Source organism: Macaca mulatta, chromosome 2, assembly GCF_049350105.2.
Source record: "Macaca mulatta isolate MMU2019108-1 chromosome 2, T2T-MMU8v2.0, whole genome shotgun sequence".
In the NCBI taxonomy this organism is placed as follows: Eukaryota; Metazoa; Chordata; class Mammalia; order Primates; family Cercopithecidae; genus Macaca; species Macaca mulatta.
Genome location: NC_133407.1, coordinates 75,091,736 through 75,101,436, shown reverse-complemented (window position 1 = coordinate 75,101,436; position 9,701 = coordinate 75,091,736).

The following is a 9,701-nucleotide window of genomic DNA, read 5'->3' as shown; positions in this document are numbered from 1 at the left end:
ATTAGCTATCTTGATCTATCCAGGAGGCTATTTTTGTCTTTGCTTTTACGCTGTTAGAATGGCATTTTTAACCAAGGAAATGACCTGGATCTACCTAAGAAATCATAGAAAGCTTTTACAGCAAAAGAAAGATCAGGGATGCTGTTCAAGTTTTTTTTTTTTTTTCTTATGATAATGTAACATCATTTGTTGACTCCTTATTACATGGCAAATTCAGCAAGCCCTCCCACTGACCTTTAATCTCAAGTTCAACCAAAACTGAGTATATATTTTTGATAGAAATTGGAGAAACAGCATTGTCATTTGCTCAGATTAGATAATTAATAAATAGCTAAAAATGTAGTAGTCTTCCAATTATGGGTCACTGATATTGTTTGGCTCTGTGTCTTCACCCAAATCTCATCTTGCAGCTTCCATAATTCCCATGTGTTGTGAGTGGGACTTGGTTGGATATGATTGAATCATGGGTGTGAGTCTTTCCCATGCTGTTCTCGTGATAGTGAATGGGTGTCACGAAATCTGATGGTTTTGAAAACTGTAGTTCTCCTGCACGAGCTCTTTTTGCCTGCTGCCATCCACGTAAGATATTATTTATTCCTCCTTGTCTCCCGCCAAGACTGCGAGACCTCCTCAGCAATGTGGAACTGTGAGTCCAATTAAACCTCTTTCTTTTGTAAATTGCCCAGCCTCAGGTATGACTTTAACAGCAGCATGAAAATGGACTAATAAAGTAAATTGGTACCAGTAAAGTGGGGTGTTGCTGAAAAGATACCCGAAAATGGGGAAGCGACTTTGGAACTGGATAACAGGCAGGGTTGGAACACTTTGGAGGGCTCAGAAGAAGGCAAGACAAAGTGGGAAAGTTTGGAACTTTCTACAGACTTGTTTAATGGTTTTGACAAAAATGCCAAGAGTGATATGAATAGCAAGGTCCAGGCTGAGGTGGTCTCAAATGGAGATGAGGAATTTGTTGGGAACTAGAGCAAAGGTGATTCTTGTTATGTTTGAGTGGAGACTCGCAGGATTTTGCTCCTGTTCTTGAGATTTGTGGAACTTTGAACTTGAGAGAGGTGATTTAGGGTATACAGTGGAAGAAATTTTTCAGCAGCAAAGCATTCAAGAGGTGATTTGGGTGCTATTAAAGGCATTCAGTTTCAAAAGGAAAACAGAGCATACAAGTTCAAAAAATGACTGGATGTGACGACTCACGCCTGTAATCCCTGCATGTTAGGAGGCTGAGGTGGCCAGGTCATGTGGTCAGAAGTTCGAGACTAGCCTGACAACATGGTAAAACCCCATCTTTACTGAAAATACAAAAAAATTAGCTGGGCATGGTAGCAGGTGCCTATAATCCCAGCTACTCCAGAGGCTGAGGCAGGAGAATTGCTTGAACTCGGGAGGCAGAGGTTGTAGTGAGCCAAGACCGGGCCACTGCACTCCAGTCTAGACAACAGATAGAGATTCCATCTCAAAAAAAAAAAAAAAAAAAAAAAAAAAAAAAAAGTTCAAAAACAATTGCATCCTGACAACGCAATAGAAAAGAAAATTCTGTTTTCTGATGAGAAATTCAAGCCAACTGCAGAAATTTACATAATTAATGAGGAGCCAAATGTTAACCACAAAGACAATGGGGAAAATGTCTCCAAGGCATATCAGAGACCTTTGCAGCAGCCCCTCCTACCACATACCAGAGGCCTAAGAGGAAAAAGTCGTTTCCTGGGCCAGGCCCGGGGTCCTGTTTGCTGTGTGCAGCCTAGAGACTTGGTGCCCTGTGTCCCAGCCGCCCCAGCCATGGTTGAAAAGGGGCCAATGTAGAGCTCGGGCTATGGTCTCAGAGGGTGCAAGTCTCAAGCCTTGGCAGCTTCCATGTGGTGTTGAGCCTGTGAGTGCACAGAAGTCAAGAATTGACGTTTGAGAACCTCTACCTAGATTTCAGAAGTTGTGAGGAAACTCTTCGATGCCCGAAGAGAAGTTTGCTATAGGGGTAAGGTCCTCATGAAGAACCTCTGCTAGGGCAATGTTGAAGGGAAATGTGGGGTGGGAGCCCCCACATATAGTCCTTACTGGGGCACTGCCTAGTGGAGCTGGAAGAAGAGGGCCACTGTCTTCCAGATTCCAGAATGGTAGATCCACCCTCAGCTTGCACCATGCATCTGGATAAGCCACAGACACTCAACACCAGCCCATGAAGGCAGCTGGGAGGGAGTCTGTACCTTGTGAAGCCACTGGGGCAGAGCTGCCCAAGACTATGGGAACCTACTTCTTGTATCAGTGTGACCTGTATGTGAGACATGGAGTCATAGGAGATCATTTTGAAGCTTTAAAATTTGATTGCCCTGCTGGATTTTGAACTTGCATGGGGCCTGTAGCCCCTTTGTTTTGACCAATTTCTCCCATTTTGAATGGCTGTATTTACCCAATGCCTCTACCTCCATTGTATCTAGGAAGTAACTAACTTGCTTTTGATTTTACAGGCTCATAGGCAGAAGGGACTTCCCTTATCTCAGATGAGACTTTGGACTGTGGACTTTTGATTTAATGATAAAATGAATTGAAACTTTGGGGGACTGTTGTGAAGCCATGATTGGTTTTGAAATATGAAGATATGAGATTTGGGAGGGGCCAGGTGAGGAATGGTATGCTTTGGCTCTGTGTCCCCATCCAAATCTCATCTCATACTCCCATAATTCCCACATGTTGTAGGAGGGACCTGGTGGGAGATGATTGAATCATGGGGGTGGGTCTTTCCCATACTGTTCTCATGATAGTGAGTGGGTCTCATGAGATCTGATGGTTTTACAAAAAGAGAGATTTTCTGCACAAACTCTCCTTTTTGCCTGCCATCAACCACATAAGATGTGACTTACTCCTCTTTGTCTTCCTCCATGATGGTGAGGCCTTCCCATCCACGTGGAAATGTGAGTCAATTAAACCTCTTTATTTTGTAAATTGCCCAGTCTCGAGTATTTATTTATTAGCAGCATGAAAACAGACTAACACAGTCCTCTATCAAACTAAAGCACACACTAGAAAGACTGAGCCAGAGTCTACAATCTCTTATGTCACCTGTAGACCAACACCTTTGGATTTAACATTTTTGCTCAAATTTTGAACTTACATTTAACGTTCAAGTGATTTATAACAGAAAGCCTCTAGAGAAAAAAGAAACAATGATTTTACTTATGGCAATACTTTGAGTTTATTTCTGGTTTTAGTTAATTCATCTATTAAAAATGAGACTCTATCTTTTTTATGTATGGTTTTATTTATTTTTGGCACCTTTGAAATGGAAAATTTGCAATTTAAAAACTAAAGTAGAACTACAGCTAGCATAAGGAAACATGAGTCTTCATAATGAAATTGAGTGTTGAAAACTAATATATTTTCATTAAAAAGTAAATATCAAATAAATTAATTTCATATTGAATTTAAGACTAAAAAATCCTATAACATTCTGGAAGTCACAGTTAATTGCGCCAATTCCTTGCCTTTTCTAATTAGAAACAAAAAGGGAATTTTTATAGTTGATAAGTTAAGAAACAACACCTAAGAGTACTTGTTAAACCTATGGATACTTATTAAACCATCTCCTGCTTGCCCTTTGGTCAGTTTCTTTGTGTTGAAAGTATTACACTGTCGGAGGTTGTTGTCTGAGTTTTATAAAGCAGAATAATCTAAAACGTTTGATGTTTTTTTATTTTATTTTTTTTAAGTTTGAGTTTTCCTATATCATCTCCTTCATTAGCCTGTTCAGCCTGCCTTGGGAAGAGTGAGGCTGGTGAGTTGATTTGAGCTACTGTCTTGTCTCATGCATTCAAGCTTGGCTTATGTATCTAATAGAAAGGATGGTAAGTTGGAGGGGCAGGACATGTCACTTGACAGACTTTTTCTAAGAGTACTCTCATTTCCTACTGAGTGATGCTAATGAATTAGGGCATTGGCTTATGACACCAATCCAAAACTAAACTATACTCCTGGCTGGAAGCAAACACTGTTTTATCTACCCCCTCATGCTGAGTTTTTGGGGCCGTATTTGGGTAAGCTGAAAGCTGAAACAACTGATCATCCAAGATGTTCAGATTTTACTTCCAGCAGGCTTCAGCTTCCCTGTGGTTCTACTGCTCTTTTAATATAGCTTTTTTTCTTTCTCATGCATCCTGTGTTAGGATGTCCTGCTTCATTCAGATTCTACTTTCTTCTTTACGAAGTTATCTATTGTCTATGATCCTGAAAATATTCATCTTCCTGAATTTGACCAGGGCTATGCATTTTTTGTTTGTTTATTTTTAGATGCTTTTAACAACATTTTGGGATTGGAGCATTATGGAGTTGTAACACATCCTTAAATTATTACCTTCCAATTTTTCCTTTAGTTAAACAAATAACTGGAGAAAAATTATCAAATGCCTGAGTGCTAAAAATGCAATATTTATGTGCACTTTGAGCATGCTTAACATTGTAGGAGCCATAACAATATGAATGATTATTAACATAGACTAAATTTAAACATTCCCAGTTAGAAATTACAATTATAGGATAAAATAGAAATATTATAAACCTTGTAATTGTAAGAAAATAACAATAGTATTAAAAATTTGGCTTGAGAGAAGGTAAGAATTTGGAAAGAAATTTGAAGAATGCTGCTTAAAATGTATCATATTATCCAGACACTGCCTTATAAAAATAAGAATTTTAAAAATTATTCAGTTTTTTTATTAGTATATGTAATTTGTTTTTCTTGATTTAAAAACTAATATTTTAGCTGACAATGTAAAGATATAATAATTTTTTAATTTGGACTTATTTTTGTTAACTACAGATAAATTTCAATGTAATCCTTCTAAAGTAAGAATGTGTAGCATTAACTCATATAAATAAAACTGTTTTTATTTATCCTTACATGTTTATATAGATTTGATAATATGAAAGCATGTACATGGAGCAAAATATGGCATTAAGAATAGCTATAAAATAAATACCTACTCAGCTTGATAAGAAAACTTATTACAATTAGATTAGAAGTTACATAATCTCCCCTTGTCAATTGTATCTGTTTTTCTCCAAACATAAGGAAGGGACCCCACTATCATGAACTTTGCCTTTTATATTTCCTTACTTTCACATATAGTCATGCATCACTTAACAATGAGGGTTTGTTCTGAGAAATCCATCATTGGGCTATTTCTACACTGCACAAGCATCATAGAAGGTATTGACACGAATCTAGATGATATAGCCTGCTACACAGCTAGGCTGTATGGTATCGTTAATTACTACAAGACTGCCAACTTGTACACAATGTTACTGTTCTGAATGATGTAGGCTATTATAGCACAATAATATTTCTGTATTTAAACATACGTGAAGATAGAAAATATACAGGAAAAATATGGTATAAAAGTTTAAAAATTGGTGTACCTATAAATGGGCAATTACTGTGAATGGAGCTTGCAGGACCAGAATTTGTTCTGGGTGAGTTAGTGAGTTGGGAGTGAATCTGAAGGTCTAGGACCTTACTGTATACCATTGTAGACTTTATAAACACTGTACACTTAGGATGCACTAAATTTATTTTAATTTTATTTCTTCAATAGTGAATGAATTTTAGCTTACTGTAACTTTTTTCTTTATAGATTTAAAATTTTTAAAACCTTTTTGACTCTTTGGTAGTAACACAGCTTAAAGCCAAAACACATTATATATCTGTACAAACATTTTATTTCTGTGAATTACTATTTTATAATAATAGAATAATAATGTTATAGAAAAATAGAATAATGTATTCTATTTAAAATATTTTTTTCTTTATAAACATTTTTTGTTAAAGACAGGACACAAATAAACACATTTGCCTAGGCCTACACAAAGGGGGATTCATTAAAACACTCTCTTCCACCTCCATATCTTGTCCCAGTGGAAGGTGTTTAGAGAGCTTTCTTCTCCTTAATAACAATGCCTTTTTCTAGAATACCTCCTAAAGGACCTGCTAGAGGCTGTTTTTGAATTAGCTGTTTTATGTTTTTTAGTAAGTGGAAAAAAAACACTCTAAAATAATGATAAAAAGTAGACTATAGTAAGTACATAAACCAGTAACATAGTTGTTTGTTATCATTAAAAAGGATTATGTATTTTACACAATATTAGATGTTACACTTTTATAAAACTTGCAGTGCAGTAGATTTATTTACACCAGAATTACCACAGCAGGTGAGTAATACATCATATTATGACGTTAAGAAGGAGATAACATCACTAGGTGATAGATATGATTCAGCTCCCTTATAATCTTGTGGGAGCACCATCATACGGTGACAGTCAATTCCCGACTTACTCAATGGCTTAACTTTTCATTGTTCTACTCTATTATCATGGAAAAGTGATACACATTCAGTAGAAATTGCACTTTGAGTACCCATACAACCATTCTGGTTTTCCCTTTCAGTACAGTTTTTAATAAAGTAAATGAGATACTCAACACTTTATTATAAAACAGGTTTTGTATTAGATAATTTTACCTAACTGTGGGCTTATAGAAGGATTTGAGCGCATGTAAAGTATGGTAAGCTATGTTCAGTTTATTAGATATATTAAATACACCTTCAGACTATTTTTTTTTTTTTAGCTTAAAATAGGTTTATTGGGATGTAAGTTCATCATAGGCCAACAAGCATCTGGAGGTATATAACTACTTCTTTGTGTTTTACTCTATGGTGCATAAAGGTTATATGGTTATCACGGTGAAAATATGAGAAATGCACCCTTTTTTGTTCACAGGGAGGAAAAGAATATTTATTGTAAAATATACCCATGTTCTTGGCCATAACAAGACTTACTCTCCGGGGTAAAAAACATTGCCATAGTCCTATCTCTGCTACAGGAAGGAAGGACATTCTTCCCAATACAACTGTCTCTGGTTGTTTTGTTGTTGTTTTGTTTTGTCTTGTTTTTTAATTTCACCTAAGGGAGTCAACTGAAAAAAAGTAGTTGATATGGTTTGACAGATCTCAGCTGGAGTTGTAGTTCCCATAATTCCCACATGTTGTTGGGGGAACCTGGTGGAAGATAACTTCATCATGGGAGGTGGATTTCCCCAGACTGTTCTCATGGGAGTGAATAAGTCTCACGAGGTCTGATGATTTTATAAGGGGTTTCCATTTTCACTTGGCTTTGGAACTGCATAAGAGGCAGAAGTTAGAACATTTTAGAAGGCTCAGAAGAAGACAGGAAAATGTGGGAAAGTTTGGAACTTCTTAGAGATGCATTGAATGGCTTGGACCAAAGTGCTGATTATGATACAGCCAATGAAATCCAGGATGAGGTGGTCTCAGATGGAGATGAGAAACTTTTTAGGAACTGGAGTAAAGGTGACACATGGTATATTTCAGCAAGAGACTGGGGACATTTTGCCCCTGCCCTAGAGATTTCTGGAACTTTCAACTTGAGAGACATGATTTAGGTATCTGACAGAAGAAATGTCTAAGCAGCAAAGCATTCAAGAGGTGATTTTTGTGCTGCTAAGAGCATTCAATTTTAAAAGAAAAACAGAATTAAAGTTCTGAAATTTTGCAGACAGATGACGCAATAAAAAAGAAAAGTTCATGTTTTAAGGAGAAATTGAAGCAAGTTGGATAAATTTGCATAAACATTGAGAAGCCAAATGTTAATCACCAAGACAATGGAGAAAATGTCTCCAGGGCAGGTCAGAGACTTCTGTGGCAGCCCCTCCCATCACAGGTTTAGAGGCCTAGGGAAAAAAAAAATGGTTTTGTGGGGTGGGCCCAAGGCAACCCCCTAACCCTGTGTGCATCCTAGGGACTTGGTACCCTGCCTCTCAGCTGCTCTATCCATTGCTAAAAGAGGTCAAGGTACAGCTTCAGCTGTTGCTTCAGAGGATGCAAGCCTCAAGCCTTGGCAGCTTCCACATGATGTTAAGCCTGAGGGTGCACAGAAGTAAATAATTGATTGCCTAGATTTCAGAGGATGTATAGAAATGCCAGGATGTTCAGGCAGAAGTTTGCTACAGAGGTGAGGCCCTCATACAGAACCTCTGCTAGGACAATGTGAAAGGGAAATGTGGAGTTGAAGGTCCCACACAGAGTCCCCACTGGTGCACTGCCTAGTGGAGCTATGAGAAGAGTGACACCATCCTCTAGATGCCAAAATGGTATATCCACCAACAGTTTACAATCACATGCCTGGAAAAGCTGCAGACACTCAATGCTGGTCCATTAAAGCAGGTGAGGGGGAGTCTGTACCCTGCAAAACTGAAGAGATGGAGCTGCTCAAGACCATGAGAATTGGCCAATTTATCCTATTTGGAATAGGTGTAGTTATCCAATGCCTGTACTCCCATTGTATCTAGAAAGTAATTAACTTGCTTTGATTTTACAGGCTCATAGGCAGAAGGGACCTGCCTTATCTCAGATGAGACTTTGGACTGTGGACTTTTGATTTAATGTTGAAACTAGTTAAGACTTTGGGGGGACTGTTGCGAAGGCATGATTGGTATTGAAATGTGAGAACATGGGATTTGGGATGGGCTAGAGGAAGAATGATATGGTTTGGTTGTGTCCCCACTGAAATATGATCTTGACTTCTAGCTCCCATAACTACCACATGTTGGACAGAGACTCAGTAGGGGATAATTGAATCAGCGGGAGTGGTTTCCTCCAGACTTTCCTCATGGTAGTGAATAAGTCTCATGAGATCTGACAGTTTTAAAACAGGTTTCCCTTTTTCACTAGGTTTTCCTATTCTTTTGTCTACTGCCATGTAAGACATGCCTTTTGCCTCCCACCATGACTGTGAGACCTCCCCAGCCATGTGGAACTGTGAGTCCATTTAAACCTTTTTCTTTATAAATTACCCAATTTTATCTGCAGCATAAAAATGGACTAATGCAGTAGTTAACAAGTTAGAACATCATGAAAATAAACTGAATATACTGCAACCAGGAACAAGAGTAGGGAAAATGGGGAAGAAAAAGACTGCAATGAGGAAATACTTATGCAAGTTGTAGCCCAAAGACATATCTCACCAAAAAGAATGAGATATATATATCATATATATAGATATATAGATATATAGATATAGAGAGAAGGCTTTTTCTCCCCAACACCTTACCACCATATTAAAAGAGCTCTAGTAAGAGGAGATTAAAACTGAAAGTGCTTGAAATTGTACCATTTATACATTGGTGGGGGATATGTAATATGGTACATCCACAGTGGAAACCAGTTTGACAGTTTCTCACAATGTTAAACACAGAAGTACTATATAGACTTGCAAGTCTATTCCTACGTATGCACCCAGCAGAATTTATAACATGTTTTCACACAAAAACTTGTGCAAGAATGTTCATAACAGCAAATTTAAAATATCCAAAAAGTTAAAATTACCCAAATGCCCATTACCTGTTGAACAAGTAAAATTTATTGCTTTATAATGAAATACTATTCAGCAATAAAAAGGAATGAAATACTTGTATATACTACAACATAGATGAATCTTGAAAACACTACGCTAAGTGAAATAAGTCAGACATAGAAGGCCACGTATTGTGTAATTTTATTTCTATGAAATGTCCAGATAGGCAAATGCAAAGACAACAGAACGTAAATCAGTAGTTGCTAAGACATATGGGGTAGACAAAATTGGTCATAACTGCTAATGAGATGGAATTTCTTTTCAGAGTGATTTAT